Genomic DNA, 26,228 nt, shown 5'->3' with positions numbered 1-26,228 from the left:
AGACTGTTGAGTATAAGACCTATTGCATCAAGTTTCCAGATATTCAGAAACTCCATTCTCATTTATTGCCTACCTACCCCTTAGGGACACTACAAAAGAAATTGAGGGAAGAGAAAGTTATTTTGAAACCCCCAAGCTGAACCCAATGTAAGACATCTCAAGGGACAGTTCCCTGAAAGTTGCAGTGACTTCCTCTGGAGTCCCATGTGATGAAGTCAAACTTCCTAAACCACAAATCCCATTCATTCCCAGACTTAGAGACAAGTTATTGCTGGAGGGTGAGCCTGCAGACATTGGCTCCTCTGCACCCTATCCTTAAGTTTACTTTTCAAACACAGCACATATACAGCTGTACCCCAATCATGTTCTCTTCCACAATTAGCCCCTGATTTCTTGATAAGATTCCAGGCTACGGTTTTTCTTTTAAATACAGGACTCCATAGGCCTTTGAAGCATCTTCCACATTGCCCTGTGACTCTGCTCTTCTGCAATTCAAGGAAAAGCAAAGGCTGTGGCTCATCAGTAGCTGTCATACTCCATTCAAGGTTCCACCTATGACCACTCAATACTATTCCCTGAGTGACTGCAAGAGAGATCTATGTTTGCAGGGTACCAAAAAATGAGATGAAGGCACAGCCTATGTTCTCTGAAACAACCAGAAAGGTTCCCACGTTAATAGCCCATGTGAAAAATTTCTTTTAGATCCAGGTGACGGCAAGAGCAGAGTTTGCCCAGGAAACCAGCAGCCTTCCCCATAACAATATTGAGCTGCATTCGGAGGAAGGGGGAAGAAGATATGTGACCTCAGTTGTGATAAATCCTAGCACCTGGACACCTATTTTGTGATTACCCAAGAATTTAAGAATTTTTATTTCTGAAATAGGGAGAATGCTGTCTTGGGTCTTTGTAGCAGGTGCCATCTGATCCTATCACACACTAGAGACCAATAGCATTAATAGCAATCTACGATTTACCCCGAAGAGACCTCATTGCAGACCAGGCAGGAAGCTTATTACCTAGAAAATCTCAGTTAATCCTCACATTAATTAAAACATGTCTCACAAAATGATCATCTCATTTTACACAGGCGAAATTTGCCATTTCAACAAAGATCCCAAATAACTATGATATTACCTCTTGTCAGCCATTTAGTTTCTACTCTGAAAAAAAAAAAAACAGCATGTCTTATGCTCATTCTCCATAACACAATACTCTACCCTCTGCTATACAACATTGTTAGGAAAGATAAGGCAAAAACAACTCTCTTGTCCATGCTAAAAATGAGTTCTTTCTGTGCCTTCAGCATACTGCACCCACTAACCCACCGAACCCCTTCTACGGACTCAAGGTGTGACCCGTGTGCTGAAGACAGAAAACTACAAGTTACTGTCTCATTAACCAAGTTGTCTGGATATATAAACAAACAACCACACATAAGGAGGAGCTGCATGGCACAGCAGTAATACATGCCACCTCTCCCTTGAGTGGACATTTGATTTTCACAAATGATTTGAAAGAAGTTGCAAACCCTTAACTAGATCTCATGATAGACAAAAGATGAATGATGCGGATGATTTCAAGGACTTCTGATCGGTACTAAGTGCCGACTATGATGAAAAAGTGACAGACCACTAGGCTATAGAAGCAAAGAAGAAAAATCCATCTCGGTACACTCCACCACACCTGCCTGACCTCAGCCATCAGAACAACACCCTCCTTGATAGGATTAGAAAGGCACTCAAGCAGGCAGAGGAGGCACAGGAAGGTATGACCACTCCTTCCCAACACAATTTACAATTCTCTCTCCTTCTCTTCTTACCACAGGCCCTGTGAACTCTGAAAACTTGTCTCTTGCCTTGCTAGGAGACTAGCCCGATGACCTTAAGGACAAGACGTGATTCATTCGAGAGCTCTTCATCCCGGTGGACAGCACAGAAAACAAAATGTAATGTGCAGAGCCAGGGAGCAGAGTCTCTGAAGAGAAAGATGTCAATCAGAGATCACATTTCCTATAGCTTCAATAGCCACCACAATAGCAGGGCTTAACAAGGACTGACGGAGTCATCGGCTCCCCCTCCTCCCCCACCCCTCCTCCTCTGGGGCACTTAGAGCCTCTAGAGCACTCATGCTTTCTGGAAGAGCAGTGGTCCATCTGCATGACTCAGGGTCTCTCTCTTCAAAGGAAGATCGGTGTCTCCTCGGTATATGCAATCAATGTTTCACTTCTACCCAAGGAAGAGTTAAAACTGTTCTGAACTGTTGTGAGAATTCATAGCAGTATGATAGACACACTGAAAAGTCCCAAGGACAGAACTCATAAAGACCAAAATAACTGATGCTTTACAGTCATAAAATATTTTACACTACAAATTATTTATTCAGATACACTTTTAATATTGCCAAATTCAACAAAAATATTTATAGAGCCATAAATCCTTGTTGTTTTGCTTTAATACAGAGGCTCATATAACTTTGACCGGCCTGGAACTTGCTACGTAGACCACACTCCCAGAGTTCAACCTGTCTCTGTCTCTCAAGTGCATGGAGCACCACACCCATCAGGCTATAAATCTTCATACTAATTTTACAATAAGACAAAGTCATTGCTTGGTTTCCTATTTATACATAAACAATTAATCTGGTTACTAAAAATCAAAGTAACAGTGTCTAAGAAAATGATGGTAACTGAAAACCAGACTATAAAATAAAGAACCTTTGAAAATTTTTAAATTATACAAAGTTACAGTTCCTACCTAGGTTCAAGTGGAGTCCTGGTTGAACTATACAGCTGCTATTGGAAAAAATAGAATTACATAAAAAGACAAAATGGTGGGGAGAAGAGAAGACTAAAACATCTAATTAGATACATGAGGAATTTTTCTGCTAAAAGCAGTGAATTTATAATATTCACAAAATAGATCTTCTGTAGAGAGAAAAAATTTCTCTTTTCATTTTTTTTAAAATCAATACATTTTAAATAAAAGGATAGTGGCCAATAAATTTGCTTCAGTTACCTTAATGAGTGTTACAATTGTTTTTCTTAAGATTCCTGCACGCAGCTCGCAAGCAGTATGTTCATTAGTCTTGTGTGTCTTAAAGTGCAGAGCAAGGATTTCCTCATCTCAAATTAACTAGAAAGAGTAACACGGCTGTGGCATACTTAGGATAACATTCTAACAGTAGAGAGATACATCACAGGGTCACTCTTGAACCTTAAGAGGGCAGTTCAGGAGTCTGCTACAGGTCTCAGGCCTCTTTGTTCTATGAAGAATCAAGAACCTTGACACACTGCCAACCCTGAGGCTGAAACTTACCTGAGGAAGCCAGACCCTGAAGTCTAACGTACTCTTAATAAAAAATAAAACAGACTGACCCTTTCACTCCTTTTCAGTCTTCAGAGTCACATGAATCAAAAGTCATCCACTAATTCACTTACAAAGGGATAAGTAACAAGGACTGTATATTTATAAATATAAAAGATAATATTTGATGAATGTGGACCAAGGAAGGAAGGTAGGAATTTACCTATAGGTGAGCACTTATCCAAGAAATAGACCTTATTTGCCAAGAGTCAACTGTCATCCTGGGGGCTATGCCCACTTAGCAACAGTGCCCACTAGTGGTATGGAGGACTGCACGATAGGAAGAAATATAATTAAAGATCACCTTTAATTCATGTCAAACCTTTCAGGTTCCACAAATTTTCATATGTATCCCTGGCAGACGCCTAAGGCACTGCTGTCACTACATTGCTCTTACAGATTAAAGAAAGCTGAATTTGGTATGAATAGAAAAAACAGCACTCAAACACTAAAGGCTCAGAACGACCTCAGGATGTTTCCTAAGATCTGCAGCACATCTCTCTACGTCTACATGCCTTGGGGTTGGGCTCCAAGACTTTTCTCCAACAATACTAACTGCTAAAATGACCACTGCTACCCACAAAACAAACATGGTATCTCTCCACAGATATTTCTCTGACCTTAAATGAAACCCACTGTCTTTTCCCCTTGTTCAAATGTCAATGATAGACTTCTTGAAAAATCTGTTTTTTTCTCAATACCTACTAGAATTCATTTTCCTATGCCTCACCTAAGCTAAGCTGATTTAAAATGTAGGAGTTTCTTTTAGAAATATAGTTCCTATTGATACGTGTCTGACGCCTCTACTGAGAGACACTTCTGGGTGATAGCTGCAGGTTCTGATGACACTCTGCAGTTGCTCACTACTACGACTGCACATTACAGTGCTCAAGGAATTCAGGAGTCACACTAAAGGCTACATGAACCAAGAATGAAAGGACAAGCTCCTTTTGTGTTGCTTTCTAAGTTTATAAAGAAAATATATAAATAATAGAATTCAAAAAATCCATAAAATGTCCTTAAAACCTACCTGTCTACAACTGTAAGTACTTAATATAATTAATATCACAGTGACTAGGGTGATGTCCTTATTCCCAAACCAAGAGCTTAAACAACTGTTAGAGAACTGTAGACAACTGCAGCTATAAAGTAACACAGCCAATCTACGGGGAAACAGCGCTTACCATACTGACCCAACACCATCACTGGGACCTGACCTAACTCCTTCCCAGAGAATAAGGATGCAAGAGGCCCTTACTATGCCTATCACAATGTGTATCTTCTGCTTCCTCTGTTCACTGCAACATTAAAAATACCGAGCACTATTTTCTCATTTTTCTTTTGGCAGGAGATGAGTATTAAGTTGAGGCATCTGCCAGCCACTCCAGTTCTGCCATGTACACATCTACACACGTAAAAGTTAATGTAATCATAAAGGAAGTGGTTTAGATGGATACCCGTGCCAGCTATTCACAGCCATTGAGGATGAGACCAGTTAAGTGTTAGCAACACCCACCTCTTTGCACCTGCTCTGGAATCCTCTATGGAATTAAATGTGGTATAAAAACAAATCTCTTAGGCAGGTAGTGGTATGTTGGGGGGGGGGCTGCTTGTTGGTTCCCAGCCGCTTAGCCCCAAAATAATCACACAGAAACTTTATTATTTAAAACACTGCTTGGACAACTACTTAAGTGTATTGCTAGCTAACTCTTACATCTAGAATTAACCCATCTCTATTATTTTATATTTTATCACAAGGCTCATGGCCTACTGGCAAGGTTCCAGCATCTGTCTCCAGCAGGGCTACATGACTTCTCTCTGACTCCACCTCCTTTTTCCCAGCATTCAGTTTAGTTTTCCCCACTAGCTTTGTTCCACTATAGCTCTGCTATAGGCCCAAAGCAGTTCCTTTATTAACCAATGATATTCACAGCATACAGAGGGGAATCCCACATCAGTGGTGGGTGCATGCCTTTAGTCCCAGCAAAGGCACATCTCTCTATACCTAAAAGCCGTTGGGTTTGGTCTCCAAGTTCAGGCAAAGGCAGAAGAATATCAGAGTTAAAGGCCAGCCTTGTCTACAAAGCAAGTTTCAGGACAGCCAGAGTAACAAAGAGAAACCCTGTCAGAAAGAAAGAAAGAAAGAAAGAAAGAAAGAAAGAAAGAAAGAAAGAAGGAAGGAAGGAAGGAAGGAAGGAAGGAAGGAAGGAAGGAAGGAAAGAAAGAGAGAAGAAAAACATAGACAAGGAAGAGGAGGAGAAGGAAGAAGAGGAAAGGGAGGGGGAGAAGGAGGAAAGGAAGAAGGAGAAGAGGAGGAGGAGGGGAGGAGGAGGAAGAAGAGAAGGAAGAGAGGGAGAGAGAGAAAGAATGAAAGAGAGAGAGAGGGAGAGAGAGAGAGAGAGAGAGAGGAAGAGAGAGAGAGGAAGAGAGAGAGGAAGAGAATATATGAATATATCTTAATCCCTTACCAGGGAAGTTTTTATAAATATGCACAAATCATTTCTTAAAATCAAGGCAATTTAGATTAAAGGTGTGGCAAAAGAAAGGGACAGCATGGCTTCTGCCTCACTGGTGAGGAGTCTACAGAGAACTCTGCAGGATTCTGAGTTCCCACTGAGCAGTCAAGAAAACAGATGGCTTCTCTTGCCCTAGGAGTACTCCAACTAGGCCTTGCTCTCAGGAGTCCAGGAAGGGTGAAAACCAGCCAAGGATAGTTAAGGCTATTCTCTTTTTCCAGTCACTTCCTACATCAAGGCAGCTGACTGTCTATAAGAAAGAAACTATCCCAGAACATAGTATTAATATCTATAAGTCCTTACTCCACACCAAAAACATTAACTCGCGCAATCTCAGGGAAGAGCAATGGATGACTTGCTTTCAAGATCAGTAAGGAAGAAACATTAAAGAATTCAGCAATACTCTTCCTCTATGGTCAGATTTTATATCTAGGTAGAAAAATACTATTGTCTACATAGAACATGGTTTCCAACTGTGACTTTGTTTATTAGCCTGGCAGAAGTATTTTCTGAGTAGCATTTGCCAGTTTTGAACAGATACAGCCAAGTTTCCAGCCCAGCCAATCAGTTCTGACAGGACATGGAAAAGCCTTGAAGAACATATACAAACAACAGGGCCTGAGAATCCTTCACGGCCATAGTCACTGTGTCCTGAAGCCAGAGTATCAGGAGGATGCTTCTCACCACTCAACCTCAGTCTGTTCCTGAGACAGACTATACAGGACAGGACAAGGACAGATTTCACTGTGACTATCTGGCTAAAAGGTAATTCCTTTCTCATTTGTCATAGGAGGAGCAATATTATGGTCTAGATTTCACATGTCCCTCAATGGGCCAAACATGGTGACACATAGCAGTGATCCCAAGACTTGGGAAGCTGAGGTGGGGGTGGGGGACAGTGAGGTTAAACTTATCCTGGGATATACCTCAAGACTCTTTCTTTTAAAACAAGGGAACAACATCAATAACAAAGGGAAAGAAAAAAAAAAACACTTTAAGAGTTCCCCAAAAGTTCATGCTACCTGAAGACCATTGGAAGGACTTAGGTCACTAAGAGCAGGCCTTTGAAGGGGATACGGGAACCTTGAAATTTTCTCCTCTAGCTGGGTGGTGGTGGCGCACGCCTTTAATCCCAGCACTCGGGAGGCAGAGGCAGGCAGATCTCTGTGAGTTCGAGGCCAGCCTGGTCTACAAGAGCTAGTTCCAGGACAGGAACCAAAAGCTACGGAGAAACCCTGTCTCGAAAAATCCAAAAATAAGAAATTTTCTCCTCTTTTTCTTCCTGGCTTCCTCTCCCTCTCCGCCATGATATTCTGTCATGCCATGCAACAGGCCCAGAACAAAAAGGCCACCTGACCATAGACGGCCATGAAGAGGGAAACTCAGGCTTGTCTCCTTTTAAGTTGCTGATCTCAGGCATTTTGTCACGGCAGTCGAAAGCTGACTAATACAAGCAGGATGGGGAAAGGGAAATGGGAACACAGCTAGGCTCAACTCCTGAATCATGTTCTCTATCCCTAAACCTTCTCTAGGCATAATCACCTCTGGTTGCTATTTCAACTACAGAAGTGATGAAGTGGAATGCTCCTCTACTCTGTTAAGATACCTTGTGCTCACAAAAGAGACAAAAATTCTGTCACACGAACAGTGCCCTTCTTTAGTCACTGTTGAAGGATCATCCACATTCACGAGAGGTGGTATTTTGTTGGTTTCCGCAGTGCTAGAGATTGAACATGGTCTTGTGTGTTATTCCAATGTACCATGGAGCTAATCTAGAGTGTAGTCTATTGCTATTTCCCTAAATCACATTCATGCTCCAAGAGCATTTTAAAACCAAGGAAAACTATTCAAAAGAACACACAAAGTGTTCTTTAGCAATATTATCCCATCTTCCAAAAGTAATCTTATAAAATAAAAGTTCATCCATAGATTAAATCTCTCATAACTTTATAACTGTCTAGGTTAACTCTACCTCTTTGGGAGTTTTTTTCCATACAAAGGGGTTTTAGGATTCTACGTACCCCTCCCTGCCCTCATCTCCCAGAATATAAAGAGATATAACTAGGCACTGAACCTTCATGCTGAGGCTGTTCTCAGTAATTTGCCGGGTGGGCAAACTGAAAAGTAAGCAAGAAGCTTTAACAGGTACTTCACAGAATATATCCAACTGTTAATATGCACATAAAAACATGTCAAGCTTCAAACAGTAACACGAGAAATATAATTCAATGCCATAATAATAAAGCCCTATACAGACATCAGAATGACTAAAACCAAAATGACTTACCAAGCTAAATGTTGGTAAAATTATAGAATTCAAACTCAAATCTAATAAAGTATAAATGAGTATAATAGAAAACTGTTCATGTCTTTATTAGAGTTTCTATTGTCATGACCAAATACCAGGACCAAAAGCAAGTTGGGGAGGAAGAGGTTTATTTGGCTTACACTTCCACACTGTAGTTCATCACTGAAAGAAGTCAGGGCAAAAACCCTGGAGGCAGGACTGCTTACTGGCTTGCTCCATTGTGGCTTGCTCAGCCTGCTTTTCCTACAGAAGCCATGACCACCACCTCATCAATCTCACAAAAAAAAAAAAAAAAAAAATTTAAAGGTCTCAAACAGATCTTATGGAGGTATTTTGTCAATTGAGGTTTCCTCATTTCAGATCACTCCAGCTGGGGTCAATGTGACATAAAACTAGACATCACGATTGATCCCTTGTCAACTTAACATAGCTGTTAAGCTATAACCCTTTCTTGTTCTTCCTTAAGATTACACATTAATATAAATGGTCCAAATTTTAAAAGCCCCACAGTCTTAAATTCAAACACTTAAAAATTCAGTCTTCTTAAAATCACCAGACTCTTCTAAAACCCAAAGAGTGAGCCAGGTAGTAGTGGCACAGCACTTGGGGGGGAGGCAGAGTCTGAGTTTGAGGCTAGCCTGGTCTACAGTGTGAGGTCCAGGAAACCAGGGCTAAACAGAGAAATCCTGTCTTGAGACATCCCCTTCAGAGAGCAGGGGAGCAGTAAAATCCAAAGGCTTCTGAAACTCAACATCTCAACTCTGAGGTCCTATAAAAACAAACAAAAGAAATCAAATATTGTCGTCTTACTTCCAGAGGGATGAATCAGGGTACAATCACAATATGGACGAAGCAAAACCAAATTCCAAAAGCATAAATAACTCAATGTCTAATTATCTGGGATCCACTCAGAAACTTCTGGGATCCTCAAAGTTGTTTGTCACTTCTGCCCTCTGCAGCACACACAGCTTGTCTTCTGGACTCCAACTGGTTCCACTCCACCACTGCCGCTGTTCTTCATGATCACCCCACGGTACTGAATTCTGGAGTCTCTGCTGTAACTAAGATTCACTTTCCCCAATAGCCTCTCTAGGCCTCTCTTCAGAAGCTCCTGCCCTGTCACATGACAAGTCTTAGTTGCTTTCCATGACCTCCTGACACCTTCAAAACCCATACCGCATGGGTGACTCTCATACTACCAAGTTTGGTTGCCAGAATGAGGTACGATCTTGGCCACTTCTGGAGCACAGATTATGCATGCTAACCCTTAGTAAACACTTCCCAGAAGATTTCACCTCAGTGACGCTGGTCTCCTTTTAATCATCACAAAGTCTTTAGCTCCCACTGACTAGTATCCATTGTCCCAGCAAAGCACAAGTTTTTCTTTAGTAGTTAATGCTTTTTACTCGTATAAATCACAGCCAACTTTTCAGCTCTAGCTAACCAGACACAACAGATTCTTCACACAAAAGGTCCAGTAGGTTCTTTGCTTTTATCCCTCTGAAACTTTACTGATGTGAGATGGCCTTCTGTATACATGTTGCTTTTATTAGATAATTAATAAAGCTATTTTGGCCAATGGCTTAGCAGAATAAAGCCAGGCAGAAAAATCCAAACAGACATATATAGAGTAGGCAGAGTTAAGGAGACGTCACATAGCTGCCAAAGGAGAAGTACACACTGGACCCTTACCAGTAGGCCACAGCCTCATGGTGATACACAGATTAATAGAAATGGGTTAATTTAAGGTGTAAGAGTTAGTTAATAAGAAGCCTGAGCTAACAGGACAAACAGTGCTATAATTAACATAGCTTCTCTGTGATTATTAGGGTCTAGGCGAGTGAGTCAACTACATCTACATAAAGCTTGAGAAAGCTTGGGAAGAAATTCTAAACATAAAAGAACAGAGTTAAACACGGCTTCTTGGTTGCAGCATTTTTTCAGGTGGGCTCTGTTTGCTAGAGGCAAGCGTGTTTCCTTTAAAAGAAGACTTCCTGACTCAGCATTAGCAACAAAAACTTGTGTGGCTTCTTTAAGATACAGCAGCTTCCAGGTTTATGCTGGCAGCATGAACTCTGGCTCTTTCAGGAGGTCCTGCACTTAAATGGGGTTTGTTAGCAGTGTGCTACTAGTTGCTTAATCACGACACAGACCACTACTTCCTTGGAGCTGGGGCAGTGAGCACGACTCACACAGGCAGTGAACATACCTCTACCATATTGGATGGAGTAGAACCAGCAGGCATGACTGTGGAGTTGGTCCAAGCCACACCTGCTTAGCATTAAAAAAAAAAAAAAAAAGCACTTCAGGTCAGAAAATAATTACAGACAAGCAATAAAGACATATTCCTCTAAATGGGTCACAGTGTTGGATAAAAGTACATGGGCTTAGGAGAGAGAAGAAAGAGCACAGACAGTAGTAAATTAAAAGAATAAAGAGAGTAAAAAAGAAATAAGCCATGTACACAGAGAGTCTAGATTATGCAAATTATTGTACTTTCTTTGAATTTTTTTGACTGCAGTGAGACATTTGTTTCTGGGGGATGCTAAGTTAAACCAACATAAACGTATCTTGACTTCAAACTTTGACTCTAAGGATATGTTACTTTGGAAAAGGGGTTCTGCTTTTGTTTCCACAGAAGATCAGAACCTGTGGAGTTCTTCAAGGCTAATAAGATTTGATGAAACAAGACTCCCCAAAAGATCCATGAAACCTAAAATAATTTGTCCAACAAATAACGGGAAGCAGTTTGGAGAAAACTCCGCCAAAATACCCAAAATGACTGTTTATAAATGTTTATTTTCATTTAAAAGGGGTTGATTAAAAGTGATTAATGGTTACAGTCAATTTCAAAAAAAGGGGGGGAGGATATGATGTAGAGATGAATTCTTTGCATTGGTATGGATCTTAATACATATTTGAGGTTGATTTTGTTATACTATGTACACTATTTCTGCTCTTGTTTAAGGTATTGTGTACAGCTAATTAAAAAATGTAATGTGTAAGAAATACAGATTAATAGTCATCTATAATGTAGTTATGTTTGTGAGGTTTTCTAGATGAACAGAGATATATTTCAGATGAGTATTCTTCAAATCTTTCAAAGACCTACAGAACTTAGCATTTAAAATGTTTTAAGAACTTAGACTTTTACTGACAGTGAGACGTGTCTGTTTCTGGCAGCACCAATTACTTCAGAGACATTGATGGACACTGAAGAAATTCGTTATGGAATGTGCATTCAATGTGACAAGGCTACCCATGTGGACAAGAACTGCTCTTGCATGGAAAGCTTAATGGTATGCTATATGAACCGGACATGCAGAACCACAGAAAAGTTTAACAAGACTACTAAAATTTCCAAAAAAAAAAAAAAAAAAAAAAAAAATAGAATGGTCCTCCAGGATTCCTGCTTCACAGAGGAAACTGCCAGACATTCTGAGGGCACAGAAGAAACCAACTGATGAACTTTGCCATTATAGGGCAGAACAGATCTTCAAATTTCCTGCTTCATGGAAAAGTCTGGTAGATACTATGGGCCTGTAGGCTGAAGATGGATGCCCCAACATTACTGAAGAACTCTGGGTGACTGGCCAGGTAGCAAAATGTCTCTGTCAATTCTAGAACTTTGGAAGTTGCTTACAACGCACTTCCTGTTCCTTAGGTAATATTATATCCTTCTGTGGTATTTGAAGAGTTGAAGACAGATAGTTACAGTTATAGTTTTCCTTAGTTATGATAAAGGATAAATTAGATATAAAACTTTAGACTCACAAAGATAGGATAAATGATAGAGTATTTTCCTTAATTTGCCAAATGTAAATGGACTAAATAGTGTAACTATAATTCTTGCTTGATAACTATTTTATTATAGGTAATTTTACTATGTTAAAGTTAAAACTTTCCTTTTTATTTAGACAGAAGAGGGAGATTGCATGGGATGTCCTTCTGTGTTGCTTTCATTGGGTAATAAATAAAGCTGTTTTGGCCAATGGCTTAGCAGAGGAAACCCAGGTGGGAAATCCAAACAGAGATAGAGAAAGAGTAGGTGGAGTCATAAGACACCGTGTAGCTACCTAAAAAGAAGAACACACTGTTTCCTTACCAGTAAATCACAGCCTTGTGGTGATACACAGATTAATTGAAATGAGTTAAGATGTAAGAGTTAGTTAATAAGAAGCCTGAGCTAACAGGACAAACAGTGTTATAATTAATATAGCTTCTGTGTGATTATTCGGATCTGGGCAGCTGGGAAATGAACAAGCAGTCTCTGTTTACACTTTACAACCGAGACCTTCATTGTCTGAACTGCTCTCAACATTCTTATCTTCCAAGTTTCTACAGAACAGCTCACTGAGCTCTCAACACTCAATTGTTCTTTAGCCCAAAGTGCTAAAGTCCTTCCGCAATCTTTCCAAAAACAAGTCAGCTGTCACAGCAGCTGTCACAGCAGCACCCAACTATCCTGGTACTAACTTGTCTTAGTAAAAGTTTCTATTGCTGTGATGAAACACCACGACCCAAAGCAAGCTGGAAGGAAAGGGTTTGTTTGTGTTATACTTCCACATCGGAGTTTATTACTGGGGGAAGTCAGGACAGGAACTCAACAGGACAGGAACCTGGGGGCAGAAACTGATGCGGTGGCTCATAAAGGAGTGCTACTCATTGGCTTGCTTATCATGGCTAGCTCAGCCTGCTTTCTTATAGAACCCAGGACCACCAGCCAAGTAATGGTACAACCCACAGTGAGAAGGGGCCTCCCCTATCAACCACTAATTAAGAAAATGCCCTACATCTGGATCTTATGGAGGCATTTTCTCAGTTGAGGCTCCCTCCTTTCAGATAACTCCAGTGTGCAACAAGTTGACATGGAACTAGCTCGCGTAACTCTTTAGGATGCAGCAATCATATACACACACTCAACCAGCAATGCAAACCATAGTCACCCAGAAAGATAAACACAAACGTTCACATCAGCAGTATTCTTACTAGGGTTGAAAACCATTCAAATCTGTCATATGTAGTTACTGCATATCCATACACAGGAGTATTATCTACCGTTGAAAATGAATAAGCTACTGTGACACACACACCATACATAGATAAATCTCACAAACAAAACCAGGGGTCAGAAGTCATACTTTCAAACTCCTAGAAGTATGGGATAGAATAGCGGTTACAAAGGGATAATGGACATGAAAAATGTTGGTCAAAGGATACAAAAATTTCAGTTAGGAGACATAAATTTAAGAGATTCACTCAACAAAATGACAGTCATCAACACCAGTGTGTTGTGTACTTGAAAACTGTGTGAGAGATTTCAATTGTCTGACACAAACAGGAAGTAATGCATGGTGAGCTTGACTTAGTTATTCTACAATGCACACCCATATCAAACATGTCATACACCATAGACACATACGATTCCACTTGTCTATTAAAATAAACGCAAAACAAAAGGCATAGAACATAAAAGTGCTACATATTTCTATAAACTTCTAAGTGCTGGCTGTTTTAAGGGGATCTATTGTAAAGTATTCAAAACCGTGGCGTACATAATCTGTAGGCAAGAGTTACATAAGGAAAGCAACACTGGCAGAATCATTAATAGACTAGACAGTGACGAGGAATCCGAAAGGAAGCAGCTGTCTAGTTCCACACACTACTGTTTCTTTGCTGTCTACCAGATGTGCATAGTATCTGCAGGGATGCAAGCAAACTACATGTCAAGATCCCTATTCCTGCTTCTGAAGGACTTCAGTTCCGTGGGGCCGGAGAGCAAAGACAGTTCCCAAAAAAGGCATCTGAGTTCAGAATTCTCGGTTCATTCTTTTGCCAAAATTAAATACAAGATAAACCACTGTGTAACTGGCAATATTAGAAAGGGATCTGACAGTCTCATTTTGCACTTACCAGAAGAAAATGGGGAGAAAGATGCTCATTCCTAGCACTGAGCTCCTTCCACAAGCACAACATCTTAGCATCAAAATAGAGGCTTGCTTGGTTTTGTAATTACTGTTATAGTTGTCTACAGATTTAATTTTAAAGGACTGACTTCAGGAACACCCAGATTTACACCCCTCAGGAGCAGGACAGCTTCCTCGCTGCTATTTAATGATAGGGTAGATTAAATTCATCAAGAACAATACTGACTTCACAATCACCAGGAACTATGAGCTTTCACCTTAGGTTATGTGAGGCAACACCTTTCAAGGCAGTCTAAAACCAAAACAAAAAAGCCTCACTGATTTGTGCCCTACCAGACAAAACATAGATACCTATAGCTACAGAAAGTAACTAGAACACACACATCACGTGCCCCAGAAATCAGACACTTCCCACTTTCAAGAGCCAAACAGAATGTGGGACAGGGTCTCATGGGATCCATTTGTCACCCTTACAAAAGCAGTGATCCTCAGACTGTGACAACTGGAAACTGTTTAGATTTACTGGATTTGTTTGTCTTAAAGATCGTACTTCTATCTTGTTTCCCAAAAGAAAGCAATCAAGCTCTATAAATTGAAATATAAACATGATTTCCTATTCGCTTCTATTGCACACAGTGAAGGTGACGGAAGCAGAACAAAAGTCCACAATCACCAACTCACATGGTAACTGTTGGGTAAACCCCCATGTGGACAGCCAGAAGGGGTTATTCCTAGTCAATTAACCATACAGGACACTGAGACTCCACACAGCACCCAGTACAGACGCCAGCTACAACTATGGTGATGGCTTTAGTTCTGGATTCCTCTTCGGTTGTTCCCTACTAACCTAATTCCACCTAACCACCCACGGTGAACAGACTCAGAGAAGGCAGTGAAGCAGCCAGGCTTTCCAAAGGTCACCAGGAAGCAAATATTTGCCATCTTAACCGTCGAAACATCTTCTGGGGCTGCACACCTGTGTGCATCTGCTCCCTTCATTTGCCTCCCTTGCTTTAGAGATTAGTATCAGTAAGAAAGGCAGAAGACAGCAAGACAAAGATGGGCAAATCTGCGCTTTATCAAGGAATGGTGGCACTGACTGACAGCTCGGTCATTGATGGCCTACTGGTCAGCAAAAGACGACCCACAAAAGCCGACTAGAGACTCATCATGACTTAAAATGACCCAGACTCAGCTGAGAGTGACAGAAACCACACCCAAAGTATGGTAATATGAATAGAAAATTGTTCCCTGAGGACTGAGATTAAATCTCATATGCCATTCCCTATACCAACCCATGCACACAACTCGTTCTTTTATATATATATATATATATATATATATATATATATATATATATACTGTTTTGTTTGGCCTTAGTTTTCACCATGGAATTCCTGGCCCTTGGAGAAAGGAAAAAGCAAAAAGAAATGTTAATCTGAGACGTTATGCTAAGCACATTTTTGTGAGTTCTGTCTTACTGTGATGTGGAAGAAAACTGGCCCATGTGGTAATTAACTTGCCAAGGTCCCGTAGCAGACACAGGGCAGAGCTGTGATTCACAGTCAGTTCCACCCCATCCCAAAGCTGCCTTCTCTGCAGGATATCAGCTTCACTTTAACTATGACACATGGGGAAACAGCATCTGCGTCAACTCCTGGTTGGACAGAACTGCAGAATCTCAAGTGCCACAGCAGTTGGCTGAGCGGGAGTCAGCATTCAAACATGATCCCCTGGCACTTCCAGCATTCTGCTGAGCACTGCTCCACCAAGCCAGGATAGAAGGAAGAGTGTCTCCGCCCACAGGACAACTGCCTCAGCCCCAGTGGTGTTAAACATACTTAGAGCTTCATAACTCTTGGCTCAGACACACTGATGCTCACACACTAGGATTTAGCCCATGGAGGTCTGAATACAGTTTGATTTAAATCGAGGAGGGAGATCTTGACGGAATTCCAGGAACCCGTAGATGACATTAATGTCTACCAGAGTCAAATCTGAAGGGAGACGCTACGTATGAGCTGCCAGATCATTAGAACCTCTGCTGGAAGAGGATCAGGGAGCCCAAATATGGAATTTGTCTCAGAAGGGGAATCTAGAAACAGGAGGGGATGGGAAGACAACAGGCATTCACCAGGGACCCAGGGGTGAAGGAGTAAAATCCTTTCAATATGGGGGAGGGGAGTTTACTGAAAGTTCACAGAGGACCTTAGAGGTCCCACAGATACGGAGAAATAAGTAAGCCAGATGGTTTTCCAGTAGCAGAAGCTGATATTTAGGCCCCTTTTAAAACTCTCAGGCCACCACACACTTTTTTCTATTCTTTAAATTGAGCTGTAATTCATATACCACAAAAATTACCCTTTTAAAGTATGCAACTCAATAGTTACGAAAAATTATGTAACCATCACCATCTAATTCCAAAACATTGCATCACCCCCAAAAGAAAAACCCCAAGCTCACCAGAGTCACTTCCTGTTTCACACTCATTTCGAACACTCTGGGCTTTCTCTTCTGGGCAGTTCAGAAAGAATTCTGGGGCCCGCTCTTCACAGAGTAGGCTCAAGGCTCAGCCATGCTGTAGCATGAATCCAAACTTCATTCCTCTTCACAGAAAGACTGTTTGCCACTGTAGGGACATACTTTGTCTTGTTTATTTGCTGGTTGATGGAGGAAGGTTCTTACCATCTTTGAGCTCTATGACTAATGCTGCTATAAATATTCACTCTTAAGAGTTTATCTTGACATGCTTGCACTTCCTTTGGGAATATTCTTAGGAGGGGAGGGCTTCTTTTCGTAGACCATGTTTTACGTTTTGAAGGGCCATCCAGCTGTTTTCCAAACTGCATGCACAGTTCACATCCCACCAATACTCTCCGTGAAGGCCCGATTACTCCCTGTGTCTTCTCACAGTCACTCTGATAGATGGGAGGTGTCTCCTTGTGGTTTTGATTTACATTTCCTTGCTGACTAATGGCACTGAGCAAATTTTCAGTCCTCTTTAAAGGAATAGCTATGCAAATTTCTATCTGCTTTCAAATTGGGTGATTTGCCTCTTTATTGTTGAATGGTGAGAGTTCTTTCTTGCTATTTTTGAAACTCTAGGGAGAAACCCTCTTCCTGGAAAGTCCTTCTCATTACCCAGCATTCTTCCATGGAGCTGCCGCATGAGTTCCACTGTGCAAGGACAATGGTGTTCCATCATCAACTCCACTCTCACTCCCTGAACCAGTCCTCCCACTTTGCAATCTCCTTCGACCGCCCACAAACATCTCTCCTGCCATCATCAGAACCTACCTGTAACCTTAGTGAATTTCCTTCAGAATCGAGAAAGCACAGAACAGGTGTTTTGGACCACCACCACAGGGTCTCTAAGACTCATGCTGAGCAAGGCACCATTTCTTGTTTTGTGCGCCTTGACCATCATTCACACAGACACAACTGCTTGTCCCCATGGTCCTACTGCATCATACCACCAACCCAAAATGTCCTGCGTGTGCAGACGAGTAGGGTTCCCTATTCACACTACCACACTTCTGCCTTTTTCTGGAGATTTTCTTAGCTACCATGGCTTAAAACTCTCCCTCTGCAGTATAAGCCAGTCATCCCTTACAGAACTGATTAATCAACCAATATCCAGAAAATGTCCCTAACATTTTAGGAATATAGTAGGTGAGGCCACTTCATCCGTACTAGTATTATAGAGCATATTGGAATTGTTAGTACTTCCTAATTTAGTGGAACATCCCCTGTGATTCATAAACAAACTCAATAATGCCTTATGATATGGGAAATCCTGTCTAGAATGACTATGAGGGAGTATCTATTGACAGCATTCAATGGGGTACCCCTCAGTTTCTTTGATATGACGGTGCACACGCTGAGCGTCTCTGTATGAGAGGAAAATAATAGCTAGGGTTCCCCAAACAGATATGTGCTCTAGAAGAACACACCTATTAACATCCACCCCAACAGCATCCTTCCAACACACTCAGAACTGCTGAGCTAATCCAATTATTGCTCAATTCTATCAGCAGGACAGCACTGAGGGGAAAACACTTTATATGGAGACAATAAAGTCTATTTGCTTTGTTTTCTAATGTCATCTGCTGGTAGACACTCTTAGCATGTTACCAAAAAGAATACACATGGACGCATAATGTGTAAATGCTGTCTGCTTTTTAAAGAAGTTTTGAAATGAAGAACAAATAACACAGAAATGTATTTTAGAACTGAGCTAGTACAGTGTTCCAGGGACTTTTTTGTTGTTGTTTAAAGCGCCCTCAGGAAAGCTGAGAATGGTGCTGGGTTTTGACTCCCTGTGACCCAACACCGACAGTGACAACCAAGGAGAAATGAAATATGATAATGATTGTCGCACAATAGACGTATTAAGAAAACAAAGACACCAGGGAGTTCCTGCTGAGCAAAGTCAACAACAGTGTCAAGAAAGGGACTACTCACACTCCTGAAAGAAAACAATCAGAATAGCAGCAAAAATAAGCGTACCACCCAAAATACACACATCAAGTTATGGGGAGGAGGGTTGAAGCTGGAGCATGGCTCGTGCTAGGAGAACCACTGAATCTTAAGACTGGCAACTGCTCCTTCTCTAGGTGCTGATTGCAGTCAGGAAGGCAGGCTCGGGCCTTCAGTTTTATCTACTAAAACATTGAGAGGCACACTTGAGTTTTTGAATAGGCTTCTGATCTACTGATAAGTTTCCCCACTGTTAATCATTTTAATGCTAAAACAAAGCACAAATGGAAAGCTAAGATAAAGCTGAGGGCGGGCTAGCCGGGATTCCATTTGGCCTGGCAACATAAGTAGTAGTGAAAGTGCTAACTGATGTCACATGCCCAGATTTGGGTGCTGTATTATATAAACTTCATTTCTTCCCCAGAAACCGTCCTGCCTCAAGGAGGCTCCTGGTGACTCTCTGATACAAACTAGTTAAAAATGCAGACACAATCTATCTAGGTCATAACAAGTCATTGCAAGTCATAGTAAGATCTCCCTGCACATGACCATCCACAGTGTGGAAGACAAGGAAAAATGGTTTGGATTGGTTGAGTCTAAACAATGTTAAAAAGCTAATTCACTCTGGCACCCTGCTGATAACGCATAGCAGCCTCTGAAAGCTGTAGGTCACTGCCAAGGCCATCATCCTTCAGAAAACATGGAAGATCTTAGTCAGTCTGATCACCATGGGTCAACTGGCACGGGGTCCACTTCCCACTTCTAGAAGGCCCGAGCAAGCTGTGTGTTCAGAGAAAGCATCAGTAAAACTCCTTTTTAAATGTGCATTCTGGTCATTTTAGCTGTCCCTTAAACCACATCGTTCCAGCCACCAATGCTGTGTGCAAACTAAATGCCAAGAGCCTCAAAAAGAGAAACAGAATACTTGTTGGACTTAACCTGTCGTGCTACGTTGCTTTCTGTTGCTGTAGGAAATGTCATGGCCAAAAGCAACTTGAGGAAGAAAGGGTTCATTTGGTTTACGTGTCCCAATCACAGTTCATCGCTGAAGGAGGTCTGGGCAGGAATTCAAGCAGGAACATAGGCAGGATCCTTGGAGGAACACTGCTTACTGGCTTGCTGCCATGTCTTGCTCAACTTGCTTACTTAAAGAACCCAGGAACACCATTCAGGGTGCTACCACCCACACTGGACTTGAGCCTCCCACATCAATTATAAGCAAGAGACTGTCCCAGAGATTTGTATACATATAAGGATCACCAATCTCTCTCCACCAAAGCATGATCACCATGTCTACCAAAAGGGGCAATCTTATCTTTTCGTAAAATAGTGCATCCGAAAAGGGACTAGAATCAGTAAAATGAGGAAGGGAAGCTGGCACGCGTCCTGGAGTTTAAAATGCTTACAGCAATTAAGAAACCCTGCTTCTACTATGAAGAACTAAAATCCTGACAATTTGGAACAGCCCTCATCTCTTTCTCCTCCTATACAAATACGTGATTCTATAGACATGGGAACAGCCCAGCACCATCTGAGACTAGTTAGAAACACAAACTGCTGTACCTCTGCTCTAAACCTAGAGACTGAAAGTGGAAACCAGCAATCTACGGGTTAGCAAGGCCTAATGCTCATATTTGGAAAGCTCTGCTCTCGGCTCAGAGTGTGTTTCTAGGGAAGCTCAGGGCCCTCATTAAATCCGTGTTAACTGGGTGGCATGCAGTCTCTCCCGTCCTTGCCACTTAAATTGGTGTTTAATCTCACAGACTGTTTTTACCAAAGACAGGTTGAGTCCTTAGTTCAAGGTCACTATGAGGAGAGAGCTCTAAGGCAGGATTTGCTGATTTCCTCACCAGCCTCGAATCACAAAGGAAAGAAAGCCTTGCTGACACAGACAATTCTGGGGCCCCAGGCCTGTGAGCAGTGTTAACACAGGCCCCACCTTCTCCTCCATTATACCACACTGCCTCCCTCAGACAGAAAAGAGGGATTTCCAACCCATAGACCCAAGAAAAGCTGGGCAAGGTGTGCAAATCGTCAGCAGCTAAACCTTGTAGTGAAGACTGCATAGCAGGAGGAGGCTTGGCTCTGTCATCATCAAGAAAAAACAGACTTTTTAAAGCTGGATACAGTACGGAGGGACAATGTGGAAGGTGCAGACACCGCCTTGTTGTTTCCTTAGCTCTCTCCATTTCCACGGCCCCATTTAAGGCTCACAAATGCCACGGAGAGCAATAGTGTCACCACCATCTCCTATTTGTTACAAAGACAAAATGAGAAAAGCCGTGAAGTTCAGAGTGGCATTAGCTTGCCCACCAGCCCTGGCATCGGGGAAATCTGGGGCTCTGGTCTGTCTGTCTGTCTGTCTGACTATAGAACCTGTGTGGCATAGCCCCACCAATGGAATCCGGACATCTGGAAATTCTCCCCAAATGTGCACTCCCCAAGGGAGAACCCAAGAGAAAAGCATACAGCAGAAACGGTGTGGTCCTAAAACACTAACACTTCCTCACAGGGCCCCTTTACACACTTCACACACCAACCAGCCAAGGTGCTCAGCCAAAAGCGAGGAAAGGTAGAAGAGAAAATCAAAAAGGGAAGGAAGAAAGAGAGAGAGGCTTATTTCTAGCCTGCATAATCATTCCGGGCTTCCTCCCATAGCAGCCTCCTAGACAAGGCAAACAACCACTGAGAGCCCAGGCTGAAGCTCCTCCGCACACTTCAGCCCCCCCCCCTCCACCTTCCCAACACCCCACCCTGTTATGACAACTCCGCTCTGACTGGTGTGTAGGCAAAACCCTAAAACTCAAAACAAAAAGTGAAAAAAGTGGACCCAGGACGAACGAACACAGACATTCTCCACATCCTTGCACTATGCTACAACCAGGCTCAGACCCTTGAGCCTCCCAAAAGACCTTAGGAGCCAATGTAATGAAGCAGACAGCCCTCTGCCCCGGCTTTACTCCTTCCCACAAAGTCCGGGTGGAAGAATGCTAGAAACAGGAGAGGGTTGCTGTGAAGTCCAAGGCAAACAAGCTCCCATGCACTCTTCCTGAAGAATTGGGCACCATTCTAAACTCTCTAACTGACCTTTGGGTCCTGGGGTCTGTAATGATGTAAACCTGGGAAAAGTCGGGGGGGGGGGGGCAGGGGGAAGCAAGCTAACTTCTACCCCAGACCTGCCACATGCCTGAGCCGAATTCTGGAGCATTCTTTAAAAAAAAAAAAAAAAAAAAAAAAAAAAAAAACCGGAGCTCAGAGGAAGCCTTGACCTAGCCCCCTGACCATTTCTTAGGTTAGGCACAGGAGCAAAAAAGATATGGGGGCCAGAAGCCTGTCCCGCAAGAAGTATCTGCCTCAGTTTTGGCAGCAACGATCTTCCTAGAAGACAGCAGGATTCATAGATTGGGGTGATTCGCTAATTTCAGCTGAGAGAGCTCTGACTAGGGGCGCAGCGACCCAGAGTTCTCCATAACCAAAGTCTCCAGGCGGCACCCTTGGGGGCCGTTCTGTCGAGCCTGCCATGCAAACCTAAGGGCTCCGCTCTGCCACCAACTTTCTCAAAGGAAACTGTCCTCCAGGCTAAGACCAAAATTTCTTGCACTCCAGGTCCCGGGTTCGGGGAGAATCAGCGAGCCAGATCCCTTTTCGCGCGCACAAAGCAGCTGCGCCAGGCGTGCAGCCCCCTCTTCCCGCCGCCCTCCAACTTGCTCGCGCCACTCTCCCGCGCGCCTACCCTCGGCGCCTGCCCCGCAGCGCGCATCCCAGCGGGCAGCTACGGTAGCTGCCACTGTACGCCGGGTGGCCTGGCCTCCCCGCGTCCCCGAGCTTACCGTGCAGCCCGGCTCGTGCTCGGGCGGTGCCTAGTGCGCGGCACGCGTCCCAACCGGAGACACTGCTTCCCCCGTGGCTGCCCCGCGCGGAGACCGGGGCTGCGGACCAGGCTGGCTGTCTGCTCGCTGCTTGCCGCTCCCGCGCGGGCTCCTGCTGCCGCGCAGCGAGGAGGGAGGGGTCGGGGAAACTCCTGGCAACTCCAAGTCCCGGCACCGGAGCTCCAGCTGCAGCCTCGCGCCAGCCCGCTGCCGCGAGTGCGAGCTAGCAAAGCCAACCTGCCCCCGCCGCTGCCTATGAGCATGCCCAGTGCGGCCGTGGGCGAGCCAGAGCGCCCTGGCCCGGGGCAAAGATCGGTGGCAGAGGGCTCGGGGGATGGGCCTCAGGCTCGGAGCCCAGGGGACAAGTGGAGGCGGGCCCAGGGGCGCGGGTCAGCGAGAGCAAGGCAGTGAGAGTCGCAGGGTTGTGAGAAGTTTGTGGGCTGGAAAGGTGGGCTGATTTTGCGAGCCTCTGCCAGCCGGTATTAAAGGACAACTAAAATACAGGCTACAGGAATGTGGGCCCAGCAGGTGGGGTTTTATTCGGTCCCAAGCTTACCAAGGGTGACAAAATCCAAGAGCTAATGGGGCCTGGCAAGCCCAGTAAATGAGGGAAGCGGGAAGGAGGAGGCCAGTTTAAGAGAGCTCCCCAGGCAGCGCAGCTGTCCTGCTAGAAATGCCCACTGCTATCATGAAAGGATTAGACCTGGGTTTGCTGGATTTTATTTTATGAACAAATAAATAATTGGTCGACATATAGCTTTTTTCATGCAAAATATTGCGGTTACTGAATCTTGCCATAGAATTAAGTAGTAATAACAACAACAACAATAACAACAACATTCTAGAGTCTAGACCAAAAATCCATGGCTGGGTCCAGTGGCTGCTCAGCCAGTTTGAACCAGAGTTCTACAAAGAGATGCTAAGGGCCTGCCCAGGGTGGTTTGGGAAGGTGCTGGAAAGGATCCAAGATGATTCAGACTGCCTTCAAAGTGCAAGGGGAAATAGGTTTTCCTGACAGAAGCAAGCTAAGGATAAATGCTGGCACATTCAGAGAGGTAACTAGTGCGGAAAGGGGCTTTGAGAACTAACTGTGAGGACGCTTCAGGAGTACGGACATCGGACTGGGAGGCCACTGCAAGATAAGCTAGACTCAATCTAGCTGCCAGAGAGCCCCTTCAAGGCATTTTAGATTTCGAAGCAAATGGAAGCCCCCATAGTACCAGTCCTGCCTTTACTTAAAATTTTGATATTTTTATCATGCACTTTTGCATTGATTTCTTTCTTTTTAAATACTGCATTAAAACTTTAAACTGATTGCCGAGTTCTTTGGTCAGCCTTTCCATTTTGTGTCCTACCTCATCCAGGCCTGACCCTACTTAGCTGGAGTAAAAGCAGCAGGATGTAGTACATTCAGAGAAATGGAACAAGATGGGCTCAGAGGTCCTGACTGCCAATCTGTGATGGCAGCACTTTATTTGGTAGAATGTTTTGGAGTCAGCTGAGATGCTGGGGCGTGGGGGAAGCTATATAATCCAAAGATAACTCTTCTGGGAAGATGTGTTGAGCAGTAGTTTGGAATGTTCGTGGGAGGGGAAGAATGGGAATTGGTTATGACATGGTCACTGTTTTATGAATATCAGAGGCATTTCCCTGATAAAGCCATCCACATACTGCCTATCTCAGAAAGACATGGCTGGGTTACCTTTTCACCAAAAGGTGATAAACGGTGTTTTTGCCGCAGTCCCAGGCATGCCTCCATCAAGAGTTATGGTGAGCAATTGGCTTCTCTTCCAAGCTCTTTTCCTCAGCTGTGAATTAGAAGACAATTCTTGTTATTTATGAGAGGTTTTAGAAGAAGTTATATGTGATTTTGATTTTTTTTAATAGTGAGAGTTTATGCAATAGGAAAGCACTGACCGTGATCATTATAAATAAAGCTAGACTCAACATAAGAAGTCTTAGCTGCAGTACAAAAGTTGTCTAAAATAGCAAATTTCATCCATTTGAAAAGCTTTTTTTTTAAAAAAATCTGAATTTACTAATAAAACTCTGGAATCAGTTGTTGAGGAGCTCAGCTGTTTACTAAGATCCGCTGATAATCCCTCTCCGCCTCAGTATTGAAGGTCAATATAAGATGACTGTGCTCTCTGTACAAAGCGCCTTCTAACTCTGGAACACTTTGTCAGCGTAGTGTCTGCTTCAGCTAGACACCTGGGGCTTCCCTCGGTGCCCTGTGGTGAGTCTCTTTACAGAGGAGCTCATCAATTGCTCCTTTCAAGGAGAACAGACTACCCTTTATCTATTGGAAGTATTTTAAGCATGCAGAACTCTCAAAGGAGGGAGAAAAAAATGCTTGAGTGTTTACACAGAAGCTTTCCAGAAGTTCTGGAAACCAGGAAGTACCTAGCCCAGGACCTATCGCAAACAGGTAGTTATAAATATTTACAAAATAAAGAAAAGTTTCCATCATCAAAATCTTCCGGGTCTCTGTTCACCTCCGCTAGTTCCTAAGAATTATTGTTTTAAAAGTCATAATAATAATGTCATCAAGAACAAGAACAGGATGTAAACATTTATATAGGGAGGGGCTCACAAGAAAAATATTTTGCTTGTGTTTGATAATGTGTGTGTATGCATGTGTGCACCGTGAGCGTGCGCATTAGGGACTGAAATAACTGCTTCATGCACTTTGTCTTTCAGCTTAAATATTAAAATGATCACATTTTAAAATTTGTATGAGTAAATGTCAAATGGTATTTTTTAAACCCATGGCAAAGGAACTCATCTCAGAGTGAAGCCAGTTCCCACCCCGTAGAAAGATAGCATTGTCTTTTCCTTGCACAGAGTTACAGAAATGGCCGAGTGGATGACAGCAAGCACAGATCTTATTTTTGTCTTTGAAGTTTAATCTTGAAATGAAAGTAATAAAAAAGACACTGTTGTTCAACAAACTGCCAAGTTAAAACTCTTCTAACTGACAGCATTGTGAGAAAGAGGGAAGACATAAAAGGGGCCTTTTCTTTTTCCTTTGTGGGACAGGCAATGTCATGGTTGCAAGGAGACACCAGACCCTTTTGTGGGTATTAAGTGATGCAAAACAATGATTTCATCTACAGTGCCCCAGCGCTCACTGTGAACCTCAGTCTATGTTGTAGGTCCTGTAAGGATGTATGTAGAGGAAGCACTGTCTAAATATTGAACAGATTTGAGTAGGTGACTCCTGCCTCTAATACTAGCACAGCTGAAGCAGAGGCAGGGGATTTGCCATGAGTTCAGGGGTTATATAACATGACCATATCTCAAAAGCCAATAAACAAACACACAGAATGAATTGACATGGTCACAGTTTGATAAGTGGGATTAATGTCATAGGACAGTGTAGTGATACTTTATTTGTATTTTAATAAATAAATCTTGCCTGCAGTTCAGAGAGTAAAACAGCCACACTGGTGAGGATTACAGACAAGGCAGTGGTGACACACACCTTTAATCCCAGTACTCACACTATTTTGCCATAGAAACCTGGTGGTAGAGGTGCATGCTTTTAAGGCCAGCCCTAGAGAGGAATATAAGACAGGAGGAGACAGCTCTCACACACAGTCTCATTCTGAGATTCCTGGAGGCAGGATCACCATTTCAGACTGAGGTAGAGGTAAGAGCCAGTGGCTGGCTGTTTTGCTTTTCTGACCTTCAGGTTGAACCCCAATTTCTGTCTATAGGTCTTTATTAATCTTGTTACAGGACAATGTTTTAATATCTTCATTTAA

General features: G+C 42.8%; 1 protein-coding gene across 2 annotated transcripts in view; it reads right to left on the bottom strand.

The window, feature by feature from the left end:
- Nucleotides 1-22,712, bottom strand: part of Stxbp6 (syntaxin binding protein 6) — a 213,430-nt gene extending 190,718 nt beyond the window's left edge. Inside the window, exon 1 of one of the 2 annotated variants that reach the window (XM_057782927.1) lies at nucleotides 22,423-22,712. The gene's annotated coding sequence lies outside the window, so the exon portion shown is untranslated. Of the gene's footprint in view, nucleotides 1-16,576; nucleotides 16,755-22,422 lie in introns of those variants that run through there. The other variant, XM_057782928.1, reaches the window with a different exon arrangement.
- Between the last annotated feature and the right edge of the window lie 3,516 nt (nucleotides 22,713-26,228).

This window comes from Chionomys nivalis, chromosome 10, assembly GCF_950005125.1.
Source record: "Chionomys nivalis chromosome 10, mChiNiv1.1, whole genome shotgun sequence".
Taxonomy (NCBI): Eukaryota; Metazoa; Chordata; class Mammalia; order Rodentia; family Cricetidae; genus Chionomys; species Chionomys nivalis.
This window is presented reverse-complemented; position numbering and strand designations above follow the sequence as displayed.